Source organism: Opisthocomus hoazin, chromosome 3, assembly GCF_030867145.1.
Source record: "Opisthocomus hoazin isolate bOpiHoa1 chromosome 3, bOpiHoa1.hap1, whole genome shotgun sequence".
Classification (NCBI taxonomy): Eukaryota; Metazoa; Chordata; class Aves; order Opisthocomiformes; family Opisthocomidae; genus Opisthocomus; species Opisthocomus hoazin.
In genome coordinates this window covers 36,307,039-36,332,100 of record NC_134416.1, presented here as the reverse complement: position 1 = coordinate 36,332,100, position 25,062 = coordinate 36,307,039, and positions in this window count along the sequence as shown.

Genomic DNA, 25,062 nt, shown 5'->3' with positions numbered 1-25,062 from the left:
GCAGAACAGACACATCGAGTACCAGATACGAATTGTATGTCTGTCTTTGTTACTAATGCGGTATGTAAGAGGCAATACATACTAACACTTGAATGCCTAAGAAATACAGGATTTGGAGGTTAATTGACTCACTGACACCTGAGACTGGATTTGTCCCAAACTTTTCATAAGTACAGAGACTTTTGCATAGATACATGTATGAGTCTGTATGTCTGTGACCTACTTCTGACTTTCCTCCACCTTCAGCTCAGAGGAAAGCCACTCTTAATGAGTTGTGACAAAAATCTGACAGGGGAGAGAGCTGGCAGTGAAAAGCACAAATTCTTGAAAAGAGAGGTGCATTCTTTAACTTTTTGCTTAAGCTGTGTGTAGATATTTCTGGTTCCAGACAAAGTTCAAAATGGAGGTGGAAAGTGTTATTATTTCAATAATTTCTGCTTACATTTCCAAGAAATAAAGGATCTGTGATTTTGTATACCAGAATCCATCAAAAATATTAACCCATTTGTCCATTGAAATACAAAACTTGCCAGAGACATGGATAACGTATTGATCATTCCATGCTAGAAAGGTGGGATTTAAGTTTACAGGACTGAGACTGTGATCAACATAGTCATTGAATGTTAATCAGTCTACAGTGGGCAGCAGGAACCTAATGTTCTTGGGTCTCACTTCCCCAATTTCACTGCTCCTGCCAGTACCCATTTTTTCTGTTCAGTCCTACCTTTTTTGTAAAAAACTTTACAGGTTTGAACCATCTGCAGTGAGTAGAAACAATAGGTCCAAAAGAGACTTACTGAACAGAATAACCACATATATTCTGTGATTGCTTGAACAACGTCCAGAGCTTAACTTAAAGAATTAATTTATTTTTCTATTAGCTGTGACTTAGGGTTATGATTTTTTATAATATTTGCTAGTGTGCTAACTGCCAGGTATTTTGTGGTTCTATTTAAATCAAGACAAAGGCCAAATTGACTTCAGTAAAAACAATTTTGAATTTTTGAATTTTTTTTTATCCTGCAGTTATATTCGTTACTTGTTCCAATTCTTGAAGTAATTTAGTCTGTTCCTGAAAATAAAAATGCTATAACCATTTTTTCCTTCTCCCACACTTATAGCTAGACAGTATAACACAGTTTCTACTTATAAGAGCTCTAGTTTGAAAGTCGTTTTATTTCCTGTCCTTATCAGATATTTAAAGCAAACTATAAAAGTACAAAAAATCTTATATTTAAACTTCTTAAGGTAAATCAAAAGACTAAAATTTAGAATTATTAGACGCTATTTCTCTAGAAGGGCTGATTCAACCTGTGAAAAATCTTATTCTCATTAAACTGTACTTTCAATAGAAAAAACTCAGTCGTACTAAGTGTTAAATGTGAACTGTTTAGATTGGTTCAGGCCTTTTCTATATCAGGTTACGACTGGTGACCAACAGTTTGCTCAACAATTCTCGTGGAAGATAGCTAAAATCTTGACGATACTTGTCGATCTAAGCAAAGGCTAGCACACCATCACCAGTTACAAGTGGTTGCAGTGAGATAGCTCTCTACTATGACTCACACTTTAATTAAAGTTGCAGAGAAGCCTTATTTTTTGCTGCATGTCAACATACTCTCTGGAATTTTGCTTTCTATTTTTATTGTTAGTTTAATTTTCATGTTCATGTGAATTAAAGGGAAAACATTTGGTTTTCATAGCAGTGCATGCAAGTGTTTTGAAACACTGTGATTTGACCTTCTGTAGTTTACAAGCTGTGCTGGCAAAGCCTGGCTTTCTTTCAGCTACAGCAACTGATATAGTGCACTGTCTGTAGTTGCATGTTCCTGACTCTGAAGCCAATGGGGCTTTTTTAGAGCCTTTGTCCAAACTGTTGTAAAGCTATTTTGGCAGTATATCAGCTTTCCTATCTGACAAGCTCAACGACATGCACTGACGTTGTTAATATCTTTAAAAAAACAATATTTCCTTGTTATCTGATGTATTTCTACACTCCTGGTACAGCTTAATACATATACTGACAACTACTCTAAGTTAATTTCCAAATATGTAACACTTGCTACATATTTAGATTGCCTATCATTAGTAAGCTTTGGATATATACCTATAGTGGCTTACTATTTACAGGGGCAAGGAGAAATATCTACTGACAACCTCGTGACTAGGCATTTCACAGCTAGAGCTGAAAGGTCTAGCCAGTATAAAAGCACTCTTCAGCGTAAAGTTGGTGAATTGTAGTAATCCTGACTGGTGTCAGGACAAAGGAGTCTCTCTAATTGAGCATGGCTGGAGAATCAGTAAGGGGTAGTATTAGTTAACTGGCCTAAAATGAAACTTTCAATAGGCCATCCCTCCCTCTCACACAGAAAATGAATTGGAGCATTAAAGCCACCCCCCTACATCATCTCTTATCAAAGACCTCCATCTCTTGCTCATGTACAATATAGCCTGATGCATAGGCTCTGGTGCCAACACTGCTGTTTCCTCCATTACACTGTGCTATGCAAAATTAACTGCTCTTGTAAATGGAAGCAACTTTGACAGCAGTGCAGCTTTAACTCTTTGAACCACTGGAGAATCATATGAATAATATTCATCAGTTGTTGAAGAGAATGAGGGAGATATTGACATTATTTTTATGAATAACAACTATGACTCTGAAATTTATTTCATTGGTCTTATCCCTCCTGGCTGAGTAGTTCCAAGAAAATTTTTTGGGGAATATTTAAAGACAAACAGTGGTGAAGAAAACAAATTGTTAGGCAGATTATGAAGAAATCTTGTGGAAACATCAGAGAACCTAGAAACTCCACCTGTATTCTCTACACCTGGCTATTAAGAGAAACTAGAGAAGGTTAACCAGGTTTTGTCTTCCCAGGACAAATCTGGGATCGTAGGAAACAGTAATCTTCTAAAGTATCTAAAAATGGTAAAGGTATCGGCAGCTGAAGAAAACTGCCAGAAAAAGACTTGCGCAATTTTTTCCACAAGAGCTGGCGATAACCCTCGCCTATGAATTAAGTGCATCAGCTGAGTGGAACTTATCAACAGCATACAAAAAATAAAAAGGTTAAATGGTAAGGGAATACAGCTCTTGCTGCTTCATCCGCTTGTTATACTTGCTGTGCAGCTTTAGGCAAACAAATAATGCTTTGTTTTGAAGAAGCTGTTATAGATCACTTAAGGCTATCTAGAAAAGTAACTTGAAGTCTGAAAAAATATTTTAGAGTGTCTTACATCCACATAGAAAAGCTCTGGTTCCCCTCAGGAATGTTCTGCCAACATTGTGAACCAGAAGTCCTGATGTTCTGTGCTGTAGTCTGGATGTAGAAAAATAGCCATAGCTCAAGCCCTGAGCAGGTGCATCTTCTAATTACATGGTGTTTGCTTGAAAACCAGTTTCAGACAGTGATGATTCCAGAGCTACACCAAAATATTTCATTCTGCCTCTGTGTATCTCCTTACAGTCTTTTTCTTTGACATAACTATTAAAAGATGAAACTAAAAATACAAAATTTGTCTCATTGAAAATCTTTTCTTAGTGGACAAACATATAAGACCTCATATAGTGAAGAAGAGATCTGACTATATCAGCAAGTAAAATCATGTGAAAACAAGAATTTGGGTCACTTTGACTTCCTGATACGTTTTCTGAGGGCATAGCATACTTGCTAATATCTCATCAACAGAGATCTCTGAGAATATAACATAAAAATTAACTTACGGTGTAGAAGAAAGAATAGAAGGGAAAGAAGTCCTTTAAAGACTAGCTAAGGGTCTGCAGAACTAGTTGCTTGAGTTGTTTGGGAGACTGATGAGGTAACATAGTCATAGATGTTTTCAATTATTTCTCTGCTTGTCTGTGTAGACTTAACTAACTGGGCACAACATAGCAATGCACATATCACCTAAGCGCAGAGCTGTCAATAAGCATTGAAAAGCTGGGTTTAGTGCACCATTACCAGTATGATGATGTAGCTACATTTCTTTGTCCTCAGAAGACAAAAACAATCCTAGAACTGCTAGGCATGTCCATAAAAATAAATTTTTAGTTAGCATTTGAGCATAGACATAGAGGGCAAGACTGTTTTCTAGTGCAGAAAGCAATTGGGACTGGTGACGTCTGAATCTCAGGGGCTGGCATCCAGAAGGAAAGTCTTTGAGTGTCTGAATTTAAGATTTCTAATTGAAAGTGATGTAAAGATATTGAGCACTTAAATATGCATGTTCAAAGGAATACTCGTGCCCCTTCTAAGTGGACCAGGTGCAAAGTTATAGAGCCTCTTCCTCCAATTCTCCCTTCTCCACCTGCAAATGCAAAATTAGTTATATAGTGGGGTAGCAATGGCAAGACAGACTGAAGCCAGTATACCATTTAGTCTTGAGAAGCGGAGTTCAAGGTCTTACGTCAGGTCAAGCAAAAGAAAGATGTAAACCTGAAGTCCAGATAAGTGACCGTGCAGTATATGACTAACATGAATTATTCTCAATAAGTAGTAAACAGCTGCAGTCTTTAGCTTCAGCTACAGATGAAGCATTACTGCTCTTGCCTAGTTATTTCCCTATTAGTATAACTCAGCTGACCGAAGTATTTTCTATGATATCTTACCCAAATTTACCGTATTATTTGATATACCCATACTACTATCCTGACTACTTGTGAGATTTGTTTTCCTGAGTACTCTGAGAAGCTGTGGTGTCCCTTCACCACTACTGCTAGTGCCTACAAGTGTCCTTATAAATCTTCACTTCCATATAGTATTTGTTTTCATTTGAAAGACAACTAAAAATACTCCTTGCGCTGCACCCCCTCCTAAAGCTTCTGTTTCTGAAGAGAAGCCTGTCACTGCTATCATGTATTATGTACTTGTACAATGTCTTGACTCAACATATGCTGAAACTTCATTCATTCTTCATATTCCCAAGTCTTCCATAACGGGCTTTCTTTTCTTCTCTTCCCTCACCCTTTAAATAGTTCTTCAGACTTTGGCATATGTGGAAGGCTATCATCTGACTTCCTCCATGTATGAAGATATTGTCAGGAGATACATGATCCCTTCATAACAATCACCAAAAAATTCTACCAACACCTCATATCGCTACAATGAAAATAACAGTTTCCACTCCTGTTCTTAGATCCAGTTGCTAGCAGTTTACTTTTGGGTTTTGTTTTTAGGTTTCTGTGTGTGTGTTGTTTTATTTCTTCTAAGCAATAGATCTAGCCCTGCTCCATCTTATTCCACCACTGTAATACTGGAGCTTGATGGAAGGGAGCACGTTTCACCCTGAAGAGGAAGACGACCGAATTCTGACAGCCTTCTGTGCTGATACGGGACCATCAAAGATGATACCAGCTTGTATTTCTTCTCTATTTGCTGTTTCATCTTCATTGGCTGTTTTTTCCCTGCTTTTATTTTCAGTAAATTGAAGCAATTTACAGATTCATCTAAGCAAAAGTCAGAAAATGTCCACTTCTATTTTCTATTTAAAATTCAAATTAAACTTCCAGAACCTGTCCTTTATTTAGGCACATCATTTATTTGGCCCTTGCATCTCCTACACACTACTACTGTCCTGATTATCTGACACTAAGGCATCACAGAAAAAAGGAAATCAAGGCTTTTCCTGTCTTATTCCTTGGTGTTTGTCTGCTCTTTATTGGTAACAAATCTTTCCTGAAATCAGCTAACTTCAGTGAAGCTGAGGTCATCAGGAACTTCTTGGCAAGGTCATAGAATCACAGAACAGCTGAGGTTGAAAGGAACCTCGGGAGGTCATTGGTCCAACCCTGCTGCTCAAAGGGGACCACGTGGAGCTGGTTGCCCAGGACCATGTCCAGACTACTTTTCAATATCTCCGAGGATGAAAACTCCACAACCTCTCTGGGAGATCTGTGCCAGGGTTCAGTCACCGTCACAGTGAAGAAGTGTTTCCTGATGTTCAGAGCGAACCTCCTGTCTTTTAATTTGTGCCCGTTATGTCACTGGGTACCACTGAGAAAAGTCTGTCTCTGTCCTCTTTGACCCTCCCTTCAGCTATTTATATACATTAATAGACTCCTCTTAAGCCTTGTCTTCTCCAGGTTGAACAGTCCCAGCCCTCTCAGCCTTTCCTTATCAGAGACATGCTCCGGTCCCTTAATCATCTTTGTGGCCCTTTGCTGGACCATTGACTATCAAGGAAATCTCATTGCAAGGCCCCTCTTAACAATCTTTGAATGATCATGACAACTGGGAGAAGTACCTGAGGACTGGAGGAAAGCCTGTGTCACTCCTACATTCAAGAAGGACAAGAAGGAAGACCTAGGGAACTACTGACCCGTCAACCTCACCAGAGTCCACGGGAAGGTGGTGGAGCAGCTAATCCTGGAAACCATTTCCAGGCACATGCAGGACGAGATTAGGTCTAGCTCATGGGCAGGGCATCATTTTCACATTGGCAGGGCTAAATGGAGCTTTCTGTTTTCCAGGAAAAGCCTAGCATTAATGAGATCAGGGAGATTAAAAATCTGGTATGAAACAGGGTCCAAGGTTTGGAGGCCTAAAACTATCTCTGGGCGACCATAGAGTCATTGCCTTCTTACTAGGTGTACTTTTCCAAGACCACTTTATTTCTTTCTTCCAGGCGATAGCTAGCCGGAGTTCTTGTCAAAATCATCTGCTTTCTTCCTGACTCTTGAAACTCTGCATGTGGCAATCTGGGGAGCTGTTCCCATGGATCAAGCTCATGCTCTTCAGTGACCAGTTCAAAGACAGATTTATGTAACAATGATAATCACAGTTGTACAACTCCGTAGCTGCCCAAAGAATTGGCTTCATCCAGCACCTGAGTTTAAGGGATCCGTGCCACCTCAGCTGACTTTTGATTTAAAAAGATGAAGCCAAGAACCTCTGAAAGGCACAATTCACACAACAACATCCAGGTATAGGCTGTGTCTCACTTGTAAATGAACCACATACTTGTGGAGCTGAGTTGGAGAGCACACTGGTGTTCTCGATAATAAAGTGATGTGAAGGATTTTGTGACAAGGTTTTGTACCAGAAATGAACAGAGTCTTGGTGTGTGTCAGATGCTCAGACTAGTGCCTTATGGAAGCATTGATTATAGTGTGAGAGTTTAGGCTCCAAAAAGACTAAGCTACTTAATGTTTGGTAAACACTCTAATGTTGTAGCTTTTAGCCTCTTCTAGGGCTTGAACATCCCACCCTGACATTCAGAGTCATAGAAGTCAAAAAGACTGACCATTGGTTTTGGATTCTTGTACACATCCCTGCAGCACATTATGATATGGTATATATTTAAATTTAATCACTATACGAAGCCAGGCTTCTCTCAACAAAGTAGGCATTTCTGGTTCTTCTACCCAAAAAGTGTACAGTGGAACTGAGAAAAGGACAGACAAGGGCAATAAAAGTTATCAGATGTATGGAAATTCTTCCACACATTAAAAATTATTAAATAGATCAGGGCACTGCAGTATGGGGAAGATAAAGATTATTTTAAAATAAAATAATAAAGGAGAGTTAAGGGAGCAACTGGTAAACAGGGGAGATTTAGATTAGATATTGGGAAAAATTTCTTTACTGAAAGAGTGGTGAGGCATTGGAACAGGATGCCCAGAAGGGTGGTTGATTCCCCATCCCTGGAGGTGTTCAAAACGTGTAACCGTGGCACTTCGGGATATGGTTTAGTAAGCATGGTGGTGTTGGGTGGATGGTTGGACTTGATGACCTTAGAGGTCTTTTCCAACCCATGATTCTATGATAAGAGTCTACAAAATCTTTAACCACCCTCGAGAACGCATATCGAGAAGTATTGATCTCTGTGCTTTCCCATACAAGAATATGGGCTACCAGATGAAATAAGGAACTGGCAACTTCAAAACAAACAAAAGGAGATGCTTCTTTATGCAACATATAACTAATCTGTGGAACCCATTGCTATACACTGTGGATGTTTAAAAATATCAGGTGCTCCAATTTATTGAGAAAAAATAAATACAAAAAACTCTCATTCAAGAAATATGAAATACAGACAGCTAGAGGCCAGACAAATGTGGGAAACAGTATTACCTGCTTGCCTGGTTCTTATCCTCTCCCCCCTGACATCTGCTACAGGACATTGTCAGAGAAAGAATACGAGACTAGCTAGACCTTTGGTTTGAACCATTATGGTTGTTCTTATTTTCTTATGATTTTAAACTGCATGTTATTCCAGCAATTCCCAGCCTGCAATAGTAACTCCAGCTCTAGTCTAAGTGATTACGCAGGTGGAAGTTCAGTAGACAGTAGTATGGGAACAATAGTATAGCAGTGTCAAATTTGGGCTGGGAAAAACTGCACTGGGATCATCAAACCCAGAAGCTTGTAATATACTACCAGGATTCAGTTACGTGCTATGCATTTAATCTCTGCTTCGGATTATAAATTAAACTGGAATTTAAATAAAAGTTGTGGCCAGAGGACTTTAACCATGATGATAGATGTCACAAGGCTTCTTTTGAGCCACAAGGCACAAAGTAGAAGGGTTGTGCTATTTTTGATTGAACACAGAACTATTTTTCAAACTCCCTTTCTAAAACCATTTAAATTTTGTTTGTCGCTTGGCTCTTCCATAAACTCTTTGTTCATTAAACTTTTAGTTGCTTCTGTTGAAAACAGAGATGCTTTCAAATGAAATGTTTTAAGGAGGTTTAGAAAATGTTCTGGAATGAATTTTAAAAGTAATGGATATTCCCTTGATTTATATCCTTATATCGTACATGTAAAAGTGAAAAATAATGCTTTTAATGGTAGTATTAATTTATTTTTTTTCTGCTTATAGTCCTAACGTTACACTATCTATATGGAGTGCTCATGTGATCAGATCCGGAAATAAGTGTCGATGTTCAGCCCAGATTAATTATTTAGAAATAATACAAACTGACGTTTAGAAAAAGATAGATTAAATAGAACGCTAGTTAAGTACAGCAATAAGAAACAGAGTATAGAGTGGTAATAGATATAAGTGTAGTAGTTGTCATTAGATACAGAACAAAGACAGAGTGATCAAATTAATCAAGCCATGATTTAGATTTTCAAAATTTCTTAGAATTTTTTAACTGTAGTAGCAATTAATATAGTCTACCATTATTAGTTTAAATTGATTAGTACTTTTTTAAAAAATATATGGGAAATATCTATGTTAATCAAAGGAAATCAAGCTATATTAATGTAGGTTCTTTTAATGGTGAAAGAAACAACATTTATAAACAGTCTTTTTCTTGGTACATGTTTAAATAGATTTTCTATGCTTTCACTAGTCAAATGCTTAAGACTGACAAAATAGTCATAGTCTACAACCTACACAGGAAAAGGGTTTGATTACAGTAAAATTACACAAAAAAAAGTGTCATTAAAAGGCATTGGACAGACATAAAACCTAACCTTTTGAGCTGAAGAATACTTAATATTCTCTTCATGATCATGCAAGGGGAAATTCTTGGCTATGGAATAGCTATTTTCCTGTTAAGCAGGCTATTTCATCAATGATTTATTCCTGAGATGTAATAGGTCGTTTAAAATGGTGGTTTAAAAGTTAGGTCTTTTTTGTTTAATTTTCTCACAGGCAGTTGGTAATTATCATGGTCCTGCAGTTTCTCTGGAATGTTGTGGAGGGTCAAATGCCAATGGAACCCTGCTTTATAGGGTAATTAAGACAGTAGACATGGTTATTAAATACATCGTGCTAAACTAAACTGGAATGCTGTGAAATAAAACCCAAAATCATAAATAAAACATGGGTACTCTAGCGAAAAGAAAAAAAAAAAGGACTTTCTACAATCGTATTTGCAATAAACAGCTCTGGCTGAATTGTGTCTGAAATTCTTCCATTTAAGTATCTGCAGACTTGCTAGATATTTTAGGAATATTTTAAAACTACAAATAAGAGCACATGTGCTCTAAGCGTGTTTTGTGTGCCCAGAAATCTAATACAGTCATCAAAATTCAATATCATAGTGCTCAGTGTATCTAAAGAATGTAGAAAAGCTCCACAATGAATAGAAACTTCTGTATTCATACTTATCCTGCGGTGTGTGCTGGAAAATATGTACTAAAATAGGATGATGGGGGTAAGTTTAATGTGAGTAATGAAGTTTGGAGAATCCTGCAGAAAATAGCATGGGATGATAGCCTTTTTTTAAGGTAATACCAGGTGCAGTGTAGCAGTTTCATTCATTTCTGTCTGAACATTTTGTGTTTCCAATATCCTTTAGGCCATGCACAGAAACAGCACTGTGTGTCCTATAAGAAGGAGAGGGGAGCAAAGATTAAAGCCTTGATCAACATTGGTAATACTAACAGCATGAAAGGAGAAATATTGCAACCTGTAAGATACTGTACTTGCCTCAGAATACACAGTGAACTGGTCTTTATACACTTTCCATACAGAAAAGATAGGGCAATATGTTTTCTTCGTAGAAAAATTCTGATGAGTATACAAAAGCAGCATGAAATTCACCTTGAAAAATGAGTCCACTATAAAACAAAGTCCATAAAATACAAAATTATATTTGTACCTGTGATCCAAAATTATATTCTCTTTGTTTAAAGTCTGGAAGATTACATGTGCAAGTTTATTGGTAAATTCATTGCATCACCAGAAGCAGAGAAAGAACTATGCCTCCCTCCTAACTTAAAAAAAAAAAATCCAGTTCTAGCTGTAAAACTGGAAGCCAGAAAGTGTAGTTGACAGGCACAGAGCCAGCTGACTTTAAATCACTAGCCTTTCCATCAGATCAGTCTTCCTACTTCCACATGGAACGCATTTTAAGTTAACAATGTGTAGTTTGGCAAAGGAGCTGTTTTTCTTTGGCATAGAGCAGTTGTCTCATTTCTTTTAAAAAAAGTGTTTTCTGCCTGCTTATATATACAGTGTGTGTCGACATTCTTTTGAACTTTAAAAGCAGTTGTTACATCAAAAAAGCTTTACTTAGACAATTACATTCTGGCTGTTTTGTTTTTTATATATATGCAGATACAAATGATGGAAACTGATATTTAATTCATCTGTGAACTGACTGGTGTAACTCATCCAGTTTTTAGTGTTTACTTAAATATGTATGTAAATGCCTACAAAAATGTTGATTAAGCTACTTGACCACAGACACTCAGAAAACAGGCCTCCTTCCTTAAGACAGTAATTTAAGTAAGTCTCAGTTGATATCAGAGTATTTACAGTGTGGGTATAGACTCTTAAGACAAACGAAGATTAAATCTGATCATTTTGCTCTTACTCCAAAACCTGGCCATTTCAGCCAGATGTATTTATAGCATGAAAAAGCAGTAGAATGGAATGCTACTCATTCAGACATTTGCAGTAGATTTATTCATTCCCAGTCGCTTCCACTGAAAACTCAGAAAAGCAGAAATGCAAATTTTCAGACATTGGTTCCACATGAAATGGGACAGACCACTGCATCAGCTACTGTTGTGAGACCAGATAGAGCTACTGCTGCCTACACATAAAGAGAGCCATTAAGGAGAAGTTGTTTATTTCTGCTTCTGCAGAAATCATAAACACCAGCCATGAGCCTGACAGCACAAGCTGTGCTGCAGTAAATTCTAGTACTTTGCTGGCCATTCTAAGCTGCCCAGTAAAAGTTACTGTAGCTAAATCCCATATACATTTCATGAAATAATCCTTCTCAGAAGATGGTATCATATTCATGCACAGCAGGGTGTGCAAATGCCTATAAATCAAAACGTAGAATCTGAAATATCTATAAAAAAAATCTGTGCAAATTTAACCATGACCCTTTGCCAGACAATAGGCCTTCATATGCTTTGCAGCTTAGCAGACACCAAGGAATTTTGTTTGGAAGTGATAGCTACTGTCTATGTAATATTTAGGACCTTTTCATGGAGCATCTGGCAGAAAATAAAAGGGTTTCCTCCTCTAACATATGCTAAAGAAGGATGTGGTCCTGTGCCTGCTCCTCCTCTTCTGACTTTTTGCAAATAGCACAACATAAGAGACAGTTGTTTCTGGCTGCCCTGCTGCCTGTCATGGCTGTCAAGTGAAATCCCATGAATTATTACTCTTCCAGATGTAAGAGATTTCCAGGCTGCCTTAAACTGCCTGTGGTTTGTGGTACTGGAGAGGAGAGAAACGAGATTAAACTTCATCTCATCAGTGCAATCTGAAAAGATCACACAGAGGACTAATAATCACAGCTTTTTCATTCCAGAGCTGGACCCGAGAGCTGTGTGTTTTTGTTTCAGGGCTATGTCACATTAAGCTTGTTGGAAGACATTGATTAAGGTCAAACTGTGTTTGAAGATCAAAAATAAAATTTTTAACTCTGTGTTGCTGCATACATTTTGCATTCTTCAAAAAGTGCAATGCGTTACTTTAAATGGCTGAAACAGAAGAGACTGTGAACTGAGTTCTGTAATTCTGAGATGTCAGCACTTCTTAGCATAATCTTACTAAAGATAAAAAAGAAAATGTTCACCTAAAATTATGAATCTAATGTCAGAAGGCATCTCCTATGAGTCAGAGGAAACAGTCACCAGAAAAACCCACTTGTCACTTTGGTTTCTCCATAAATGTTTGTCTTTGTGATTTTCAAAACTAGTTTTATTTTTAAAAAAAAAGACAACACATTTTTTATGGTTTATTTGTGCCAACCACAATGGCTGCTGGACCTTTGAGGTTAGTCTGAATGTTTTGTGTTAGTAAAGAATACTTATTCATACACTGATTAGTTACACAGTTTTCCAAATTCTCAACTGTAACCCTCCGTAAGTTAAGAAATAACAACAGGTTCAAAATGGTAGGTAGAAATTTAAATAAAGGTTTCCATGATCGTTTCCAGCATTGTTTTGTAATTTTGTTGTCCACTCCAACCATTTACTGTCTAATTTCCAAGTAAGTTTTTTCTGTCCTCATTGAGATATATATATGTATGTATGTATGCAGAGAGAAAGAGGTAGAAATGTAATGTACATAGCTACCTGCAAACTATATTTTCAATAATAGCTGTTGCAAAAAAAAAGCATAATGCTTTAAAACCTAAGCATTGTCAAATGATTACTGTCATAACTGTTTTCTTTATGAAATCAAGTGGAGAGGCCCCTGACATTTCACTTCAGCCCTATTAGCAAAATATTAATTATAGATACGGAAAATATGTTGCCCCCAAAACACCTGGAAATAATTGACAAATGTATGACACTTAGATCAGAACGTAATTGCCCTGATTTGACCTATGTAGCTTTTTTTAAAAACTGACATAGTTTATTTAAGTAATAGTGTTGGCTAACAGATGTAAAACCTCCCAGGCTAGCTTCCTTTTCCATTTGAGCTCGGGCATATCACAAAGGCTCTCTAATGTGAGGGGATACCAGTAAAACAGTGATGAAAACCATAGGTACAAATATCTGCATGTGGCTCACATGAAAGCATTTACCGCTTTTCATGCGCGTGTATTAAACCATAGTGGAAAAGAGCCCTTCATTGAAAATGCATTAATTACTTGACACTGGTTTTCCTCAGACCTTTTTTTTGCTATGGGATGCAAGTGAAAGATTACAGCTGAAAAAATGATCATCATACTTGAGGTAGTCTCACAGAATCTTTTCTTATGTTCTGTGTGAAGTTGTCTTGAACTGAAACCTCTGCTCTTTAAGGATTAAGGGATTGAAAAGCAAAGACTGAAGCTGCTGCAATTTAAACCCAGTCATTCTCTAGCACAAAAGTGCAAAATGGACTAAGCCAATCTGTTTCTTTGCTAGTTCAGCTAAGAAATAATTTTACCTTTTGAAAGTTTTGTACTATTAACATTCCAAAGAAGTAATTATCTTTAAAGGAAATTTATTCTCTTGATTTTTTAAGATGAGATCAGAGCAGTGAGACGAGGAATAGGTGGACATGCTTTCAAATTGCAGTTTACAGCATTTGTAAAAAATTCCATCCATGTGTTGTATAGATGAAGCACAAAGATAAAAATAATCAATGAATGCCACTGAGGTGGATTTTCTTGTTTATAAAAATATCTTGTCTCCAAAAATACTTGCAGAGCAGTTTTCTATTGCTATTTAGAAAAACGGGTTTATATTACTGAAGAGTCATAAAAAGTATCAGATGAAACAAACTCAGTTCCAAGGACTGCAAGAGAAGAGGGAGCATTATGTTATATTACAGATAATTAATACATTCACCAGACAGAAAAAATCCAGTTAATTACTGGGTGCATGTTAACTGATTGCAGGTTCTGAGTTTCAGTAACAAAATGAACTGAATTCACATTTCAGGTTGTTGGTTTCTTTTTAAAGTTTGTCACAAAGGCACAGCACATAATTCTAATCAAAACAAATCAAAACTTCTTTTATAAAAAATATTCCCAGTGGCAGAACACTGCATATAGCAGAAAACGAAGCCCCAGCACTGTGGTTTGGGCACAACCATGTCATGCGAGGGACCTGTCTTTGATTACTAGGTCTAACGCTCCGCTCGCAGGCGAGCACTCCTCGCAGAGTCTGTGACGTGCAGCCTGTGAGAAGAGAGTAGCTCTGCAGCTTTGGGGAGCACGGCCTCTTGGAGCCACTTGCTTGGAAGCAGCTCTAGTGCTGGTGGAGGTGGGCTCCCCCCAGCCTCCCACCAGCGGATCTCGTTCTGTGAAGTGGAGGCTTATGTAGAGGGAAATATGGGAGTTGTAGTTCTCTGGAAGTCTGGAGAAGTTTTTTCCCTGCGGGAAAACACATAAACATATTCTCTTGTGATACGTGTTGAAATTTACTGCCTACAGGCGTTAGCATAAACCTTAGAATTACTTGTATCGACTTTGGGCTACGTTGCATAGCTTCCTTTCGGGTGAGGAAAAGTCACATAAAGGGTTGCATATTTGTGTTTGTAAATCATCTTCTATCACTGATTTAAAACTGTGACCCACTGTTTATCCATACATTTGATGTGGAGCTGGCAACCAGCAGTAATATGAGCTTTCCAGCACTTCCCATTTACCACTTCAAAGCCTAACCTGGAGGACCACCCTCTCCAGAGAGAGAAGCAATTCATTTTCCATATTCAATGTGCTTCTCTTGAGAGGAAAAAACTGCCAGTCATGCCAAATTGTGTTGAATGATACAAGGTAAAGCTAGTTTCATCACATGGGCAGCTGACACAAAACTCTTCCACTTATCTTGGGTAGGATGGGAACTAGGTTCAGAGATGAAAGGTCAGTTCTTTATCCACTAAGCCCTCTAGATATTCCAAAATCCCCAGTACATTACAAATTTGAACAGTTTAAGCTTTCTTAAATAAAAGAATCTCTTCTTGAGGTAAAGTATACAGTCTATATAGAAACACAGCAGGAGAAACATGTGAAAGGTCAGAGATGTGACCTTTTAACGTCAATAGTTTTATTTATTGACAAGAAGTCCAGTTTAAAGGGCTTAATGAAAAAGCAAGACAAGAATCAAGGAATCTGTTAAACTGCATAAATCTGACTGACTAAATAAATTGTGCTGTGTGCCTCAGAATTTGAAATTGCTAATGTTTTCTGGGGCTTATTCTTAGCAGAAGCAGCAGCTTCAGAAAGTAATAGCATACTGGTTACACTGGCAATCCGCAAAGTAGTTCTTCAGTTTTCCTAGTATGGCCTAAGGCAACTAAAGCAGTATTTTTATTTTCCTTAATATTTTATTCCATGTCATTTAACTGTTTTGTTATCTCAAGTAAGAAAAATAAAAAGGTTGAATTGATAGAGACTTTGTATTTAGGGCTCACTCATGTTGAAATCAGTAGAGAAAACCCTGATGGCAGGATGATATCCAGAAGGCTTCTCTGACCTGCTGTATTTATTTCATTTTATTTTGGTTTATTTTATTTTATTTTATTTTATTTTATTTTATTTTATTTTATTTTATTTTATTTTATTTTATTGTACTGCCCATAGTTGTTCAAGCTCACACCAGAGAATTCTAGTTGGTATGTGCACTGGCAGAATAGGTGTACTTTTATATTACTTTTGTGATAAATGTTTTTCCGCTACATCAAATGGACAGAAAGAAACACTGGTGACTATGTATATAGATAATATAACTAGTATATGGATACCAATATAAACAATAGACATGTGTATATGGATGGATTTTCCAGAGGTCCTGAGCACCACTAGTATCAGTTGAAACTACTCGACGCTGTAAATGCTCAGAAATTCAGAAAATAAAGCCAGTTAGTTCTTAAAAATGGGTTTGCTCCTCATCAAGTGTAATCCAAGAGTTCTGAGAACTAAAAGTGGAATTCAAAAATTTGTTTCCTGCAAGAGCAGTACTTTGACCTTTTACAATGCTATTTATAGACCACTGGCATCTTGTTTATGTGAATCAATTATCTGTATCCTCAATTGCAGATTTTATTTTCATGGGCTTTTGGATTTTGCCATTTCGGTAATAATGTCTGGTATTATTCTAGTTCAGTTTTACAGCTTCTCCTCTGAAAAGACAGATACCTTTTGTGATGTAATTTAGAGACTTCATTGCGAATGGGCATCAAGACACACAAATTGAGAACACAGGGAAGAGAAACAAAGCTGGATTAAAGATTGCCTTGAACTGCTGGAGCTCTGGCCCAAGGACTCTGCATTCTTGTTTAAAATGCCTTCACAATAATACTGATCATTTCATCTCTAGTGCCTTTTATGATTTTTTCCTGTAAAATGAAAACAGGATAAGTTGGGAGCAGCTATAATGACAGAAATTGGACAGTGCAACACAACAAAGTGGTAGTGCTAGTTCTTGTGGTAATCTTTTCATCTTATGCCTCTTTCTTTTCTTATTAGTGTGCTAAAATGACTTTGCAAATTGATATTGATAATTCTTCATATAAATAGTAAACAATATCATACTCTTAACACAGCTTTGCTTATGAAACTTTATAGCCTAATTAATTCAGAGAGGTCTCTTGTCAATATTTCAGACTACCTTCAGCATGACATGATCACTCTGTTTGATCTTTCATGACACAAAGTATGCTAACTCTTTATATTTGTATTTTACAGATACTTTTAATGATCTCTGAGGTTAGACAAACTATTGATGAAAGATCTCTTGATCAAAACGGATACTTGGTTTTATCTTTAGATAACAGTGCAAGCTTTACAGTACCAGCTTACTCACTGGCTTCACTCAGAAAGGTGAACGTTGTTCATGACACAACCTGTAACATCTTCACATTTGTATGTTTTCTCCCTGTATTTTAAGCACCGATGCCCAGCTTCATTAAACAGTGAAGCACATGAACACTGACTCATCAGTTCTTTCACACCTGTGACAAAGCACTAACCAGACTATCCTTTGAAGGAAATTTTCTAGAATTGCCTGATACATGTATATCGAGTAATTTCTTCACTGTTTAAATTATCTCATTGGAAAGAAATTTCACGCACCAAGAATATGTGCACGTGCAGCTGGCTAGATTATGAGCAAATTCTCTCGTGTCATTCTGGCTTATTTTTAAGGAAAGCTGGAATGCCTCTCAGTTAATCTGCATTATATTGTGCAGACCAGTTTTTATGTAGTCTCATCACTGTGGTGAAATGACTGTTTATCAAAGGTCAGTTACAGTACTCAGAGACCCACAATGGACTGAAATGTAGGAGAAGATGAGTAATTTGGAACCTTAATAAAGAAATTTTGCTTTATTTGTGCCTAACCTTGAAAAACACTCACAGATTTCAACTATTATACAGGATGCAGCGGTACAACTTCTCAAGGGCCTTTTGTCTGCACATCTCATTGCCTGCCAGAGGCTCATTGTTAGCACTTAGTAACCGCAGTAATACAGGGTGGGTGTTTAGTGTATTTATTGACAAGTGCCTTTTGTTTTCCTTTCTTTTTTTCTCTCCCCAGATCTTGATGAACATTCTAGCCTTTCTAGCTTCCTTGCTTTCATTTCATTTTATTAAGGCATTTGGAGACCTTTTCCTAGAAGTGCCAAAGAAAGGTACTTTTTTCTTCCTAAACTTCTGGACAGATAATTTGTACCTACTGTGTGCAGCCTGAGTGTCTGAAGTACACATTAAAAGAATAAACAGCTACACTCCAGTTTCGCATATGGTAAATGTTTTATCCTGATATTGCCTTACCCTATCAGATTAACAAATATATATTTCTTTAAGATTGCAAGTAGAACCTGGTAAAAGTCCTGTTAAAAAGAGGAAAGATCTTAGGGATTTTTGGGGTGTTTTTCTTTTCCTTCAAATGCTGGAGGACATGTTTTGGTGGTCTGGCATTAGGAAGAGTTGTATAAGACTGTTATCAAGTGAATTTTAAGCTCAAGAACTAGGTTTTCACAGTGACAAGCACCCACAGTACTGTCTAAATCAACATCTATGAAAACGTATCCTTAAGTTTACTAGCTGATTTCTGAAAAAAAGCAGTGTCACCATTTCAGGGTGTTGTTTTTATAAAAAAATCTTTAAATTGAGATAAATCCAGAGGGAAATTTGGAACAGATGGGAAATTTTGTCCAAAAAAAGAAAAACAGGCAAAAAATACTGTAAGTTTGAGTCCCATTGCAGCTAATGGCAATTGGATACCTAAAATTTTTCATGATATTGAAAGTCTTCCCTATTTGACACGATCTCAGACACAGAACTTATGTAAGTGTTATAAGATTAATTCTGCTATTAAATAAGGCCATGATTTTTTCACACTTTTTCTTTGGACTATATATACTAAAACATCAGAAGTTCAAAAATATTTTTTTTTAAGCAATCTGTGTCATGATATTCTGCATTCTAATATAGAGGTGAACTGCAAAGAAGATGTGTACACTGCCATGGAAGTTGTGAGAACATGTTGTACTAGTACCTTAGCTGTCACTCCAGACAGTCAAATGAAGTAAGTCAATGGATCTATGGTACAGAGGTCAGAGTGGCAGTATTTCTGAAGAATTCAGAGAAGCTGTCTGGAGACTGCTAGTGTGTGAGATGGAGGAAGAAAGAGAAAGATGAGCAATGAATTCCCTAAAGCTATTCCCCTGAAAGTCTTCCATAATAAATTTTAAATGTGTGTCATAGTGGGGTAGAGGGGTCAGATTTACTAATAATTTGCATTAACATTTGTAATATCTATCTTTTATGAGCATGATCTCCTTCAGAGTTTTGAAAGTTTATGTTCTTCCCCAATAAATTTAGATTTTTTACTGGCTGTGTCGTTCTCTGATATTATGTACTTTATCTGCATCTCTTGTCTATGAAATGAACAGGCTGTTGTATCCCTCTTACACCTTTCTTTGCCTGACTGCTTGGCAGACAGAAACTGCTGTAATCTGCCACAGCATCAACGACTGAGTGGGGGAGCTGATGTTTTCCCCACAGAACCAAGACAATAACTCTGGGCAGCAGGCAAATGGACTAACACAAGGATTTGAGGAGAGAATGCCTTTCCTCCAATGATCCAGCTGGCTTTCCCATGACAAAGCTTTTACAGGACATAACATAAATGAAATAAGAAGAATGAAAGTATTAGACAATGCAGCTGAGGAGAGAGGAAAAAGAGGAACTTAAAGGAAGGCAGAGCCTATCTCCGCAGCGGCAAAAGGCAATATTGCCTGTGTGATTGTTCCAGCCTTCACAAAGGGGATTGTTTGCCTAGCTGGGAGCTGCCGGAGAGGATTAACAGTTTTCCAGGGCAGACAACACCCCCAATGATCCTACCTCAGGGTATCTCAGGTGTGAAGTGGGGGCTTGGGGAGAGGGCAATGGTGCAGGCTCAATTGGCCAGTAGTGCCCTTGGCTGACATCGTAGTTTATTTGTGAGCTTATTAAACCTGGCCAGTCCTTTGGGAGCACTCTTGGCAAAGGTCACAAAAGACAAGATTTTGCATAATGAATACATTAAAATCTTTTTGTTAGTGCATGGGGAGCAAGAGGATAATGGCAATGAAGCTTCAGAATACAGGAAAGGAGGTAAAAGAAAATTAGTCCCTAAGGTAGCAAATATGATCACCATGTGGACTTGGGTTTCTATTTTAGCAAGTGAGCCCTGAGAAAAAAAAGTGCTTGGAAACATGCTGCCTTTTATTTAGATCCATAGCTACTGCATTGAAGGAGTATGCCACAAAGGGCAAAAGTGCCACTCTTCTCTATGATAAGTCATTTATATGGAAGGATCCCAGCCAGTGAACAGGAAAGAATGAAGAATGCTGTATGCATTTTGAAGATCTTCGAGAAAAAAACCAAAAGAAAAAGGAAAAAAAAAAAGGATGCCATGTCAGCATGTAGGCTATAAATTACACTTAGTTATCATAAATTCAAGCTGAAAACAAAGCTAACATTATCAGATTTTGATGATGAGTCTCCTGCAGGATTGATGTCATAATACAGCAGATAGGACCTAGATGCACCTTTCCTGGCACTTTATTAAAGACCCGAATTGGGTGGCAAGGATAAGCAAGTTTAGGTACACACGTGAAGATGGCAGGGTCTCACAACTCAATAACCTGGTGATTCAAAAGACTCAGGGCTGATAAAAGATAGAAACACCAGCTATCAGGGCCAGTTAAAGGGTGTTATAAAGAGAATCAAATCCCAGTGAAAATAGATAAAATACTGCTCTACTTGCTAAGGTACCCTAATCTGATGAAAGCTAAGTTTTGTGAATTTTTTAAGGGTTTATCATGCTTTGCACTGGTCCTAAAGTACAAGTATGCAATATTCAGTAGCTGGAAGAGAATTAGAGGATGACTTAGGAATATAGCAGCTGATCCATTTGAGCACATCAGTGCTGTCTTCAGGCAAATATGAGCTGGAGGGAAAATCAGTGAATAACTACATCAATTTGCTAAGATGTTTTCAATCAGTCTATCAAGATCTTTAAGGGTCCTGATAAGGGCATCCTTTTGGCAAAGCCCAATATAGAAACTAATGTACTTTTTTGATTGTCACTAGATCATTTAGAAAAGAAAATTCACTTTTATTTTCAATTCTTTAAGGGAATACTCTGTAATGGAAATAGATATATCTTTATAATGCACTCATATTTTAAAGCTGTGAGCAGTTGTAAAGGGCCACAATAGTTAGTCCACTAACAATGATTTTGTGTCCTCAGCAATTATTTGCACTAGCATGTTTTGGCATTTTTTTTTCTATAGAAAATATGGCAGCTAAATGACAAAATTCTGTTTCACCTCATCTTCCTTCTGTTTGTGCCTCCCATTTTCACTGCTTTTATTTCAGCAGATGATGAAGCTGGTAACCAGCTTCTCCTTCCTAATAGAAAGTTTATCAGCATAAATTAAAATTCTGTGTTTCTTATTCCTGGTGACTTTTTGCATTGGTTACATATCCAAGATGGCCTCAGTGAGGTGACAAGTCAACTCTAAATTCCCTGTCTTTCAGCAGAATGTCTTTCAAGACATTTTGAAATCTTTTTTTATTAAGATACCTCAAGGATGACTACTCTGTTCCAAGCAAATTCTTTAGCGGTAGGGACTAGCGATTAAAATGATTAAGATTTGAAACTTCTGTATTTGCAGATAATAGGTGAAAGTCACATCTAATTTTAACACTTAGGGTACGCCTAAATTAGTCACTTTAGCCTCATTTGTGTTTGAAAATTCTTCTCCGGTCCTAATATCCTAAATATGAGTCAGTGTTCTCCTTGTCTAGTATCCACATGTGCACCATTTGTAATAGAAGGAAAAGATTGCATGCTATGAAGTGTGTGGTGCGTGATTTTCCAAAGCATTGACTGAGACTAGCCACACAGCTACTCTCCCTCTTCTGTTGCACAAGCAATTGACTAGAACCACAATGAAAAATAGAAGAGGTTTGGTTTTTTTTAAATTTCTTGTGCAATGTTTCAGTCTGGTTATATCAATTTTGTAAATGGAGAAATATATGTAGTATCTTCACAAGTATGAAAAAATACCATCTAAATTTCTATTTGAATAAAAATTTTAGAAATAGTTTATGTACTATAGGAAGATTTTCAGCTGACAGATGAAGGGAATGCTTTGCTTTACAACCAGGGCAACTACCTGTGTTTATTCTGTCCCAATGAATGCTTAGAATTCCTGCCACTGTAAATAGCATACTTTTAGCTTCTGGTTTCAGATCACTGATAGCACAATGCAAATTCATCAGAGCACTATGCAGACGAATGCAGAACTTGTTAAACAAATGATCTCAAGAAAGAGTTAGTCAGTGGTAAATCATGATCAAATAGAAGTGATCCTAGAATGCTCCTCAGGGATCAATGTTAGACTCAGTGTTGTTCAACATTTTCACCCATGAGTTAAAACATAAACATAAATCATTCTTAGATGATTTGTGGGTGGCAGAAAGACTGGAGAATCAGTAAATAATAATGAGGACAACAGAGCCATACATTGCACTCCGAATTGCTGGTAAAAAGATAATTCAAAAAAATAACAAAAAAACCAACCCATGGTGCAACTCAGTCAAATACAAAACCATGCATGAAAGAAAAAGTTTCAGACCAGACCAGCAGGCTGGGCATCTTTGCCTGGGAATATATTGACTGAAGAAGCTCTAAGTATTGTAGTGGAGAGGTAAACACAGGGACAATGCTGAAAAACAGCAATAGGAATCCTGTAAATAACCAAGTGAGAAAGAGGATTTGGAATTTTTATATCTTTATTTGGCAGTGATGAGACAGATAAGAGAATAGTTTGTCCATTTCTGTTGTCTACACTTTGAAGAGTTTGGGTTAGTCGTTTTTGTTTTAAACCTGAAGATATTGTAGAAAAGAGCCACAAAATGATTCAAGGTTGGATAAAATGCCTACTCTCTAAAAGTAAGAGACTTTAAAATCTTGGTTAGTTTAGTTTGTCGAAAAGAAGATTGAGTGGTGACTTGACTGCAAGGTAGCTGTGAAAGTATAAGTACTCTCACAATGAGAAAATAGAGTATTAAAGTGCTCTTTAATCAGGCAAAGAAAGGGATAACAAGAACTAATGCCTGGAAGTTGAACTAAGCCACATGTTAACCATGAGTGGTTAACCACTGGAACAAGTTATAAAATGGTATGATAACTTCCTTATCTTTTGATGTCTACAGAACAAGACAGATTCTCTTCCTGAAAGATAAGCTTTACCCAAACACAAGTTATTGGACTCAGTACAGAAAAACAGGGTAAAATGTGAAGGCCCATAATGGAAAGCCAACAGCATAATATAATGACCTCCCTTGGTGTTAACCTCTATGAAAAAATGGCAATGCCATTGTGCATCTCTCAAATGCTACTTGTTATGCCTAAGACCAATCCTTGTACTGCTTCTGTCTCAGACGGTCTGAATTTTCAAGTAAGTTTTAAACATTGTAGGAAAATATCTTTCAAAACCACATTCAAGAGAAGATGCATTAGAATGAAAGCAGGAATATGATGGAAAGTATTTTTAAAAATTAATATGGTGTTCATAGTTGTAGCAGTCTTGTCGTAATAGGTGAACAGTTAAGGTATCATTATTTAGTCTATTGTCTGAGCAATTAAGCAGTTCATATCAGGATTAGTTTTGTTTAAATAAAATCTCAGCCTAGCTTCATATTTTCTAGACTTTTCTGTCAGTAAATGGGTCATCTCCCTACAACACAGCTGTGACAGGCTCAATAGTGCGGTTTCAGGGTATCATCTTTTCAGATGACAGAGTAAACATATTCATTTGCTATTCCAGAATGAATGAAAAAGAATTGTGGATCATGCTCCACAGATAATCAGAACTCTCTTTCTGCCTGGGATTGGAAAAAACATTAACTCCAAATCACAGAAATATAAAATGTCTTGATGCATGTGAAGATAGCATCATCTAAATTTCAATTTGAACAAATATTGCAGATATACTTGACATACTGTCAAATGACTTTCAGCTGATGGGTTAGGGACATGTACTGCTTTACCACTGGGGCAACTACTGATGCACTGGATTGAAGGATTAGGCAAAAGACTAGGGCTATTCAGCCAGATACAAAGAAGCTTTAAGCCATTGGTAAATTAGCAGAAAAGGGTAGGGTAACAGCATCAGTATATGATCTGTGTTTTCCCCAAGAAGACGTAACAGAAGAGAACAGAAGTAATGAGCTACAGACTTGTGCTTGTTCATTAATATCATGAACAGCAAGAAAGGCATTTTTTCCCTACAATGAATGAAATACAGGGCATAGTTTTCATGCAGAAGTTGATTGTATCTAACAATATTGATTCAGAAATTATCAGTGTTAGAGTCAACTTTCAATCAGTGAAGTAGTGCAAAGCTGTCCTAACTCTCCCCAGGATTTGACTTAATTCTGTGGCTTACTGTAGCTTAAAATTATGAAGTTTTTTAAGTTTGGTACATAAATTTTTAATAATTTCTTTCTAATATGGTATAAAATTACATCCACCAAGGGTACAGAAGCAAGAACTTTCTAAATACTAAGGAAAAAGGGAGGAGACCTGAAGGAAAATGTGTGGCATAAGCCAAAATGCAAATGCAATAATCAAGGACCACATAAATTCTGTTACAAAATACACTATCCAGTGTGTTTATCTTGGCCCCAGATGCCAATTCCCTTCATATTCTAAGCTAATAGCACTTGGGTAGAATCTAACTATTGTCACTGGATCTTCAGGCTAAAATGTAGACCTAAATCTCTTGTCTTCTGGTTTTCTCTGGTCAGGAGGTGTCATTGTTAAGTGGCCCCCACACAGAAAATTCCTAACCTTTGAGTTACTTATGGATGATATCTCCAGAGCTTCACCCAACTAAAATATTACTGTCTAACCTTTTCTGACCAGTATGATGGAAAAATCAGGAACCATAGGTAGCCTGGCCTCTGCATCACAGGTTTTCTTTTAAAAAACTTGAGGAACAGTTCTTTGAAAACTTCAAAGCTTTTGCAACACACTGTTCTACATTTAGTTTTCCTCTCGGCCATCCAGATATCGCAAGCACATCAGGAGAGTAAGATCCTTCAGCGCTGCTCTTTCCTGTGAGATTTTTCATACCTGTGGCACTCTGTTCTTCAGCAGAAATGGGTTTTATAAACATCTAGGTTACCCACACTTAAGG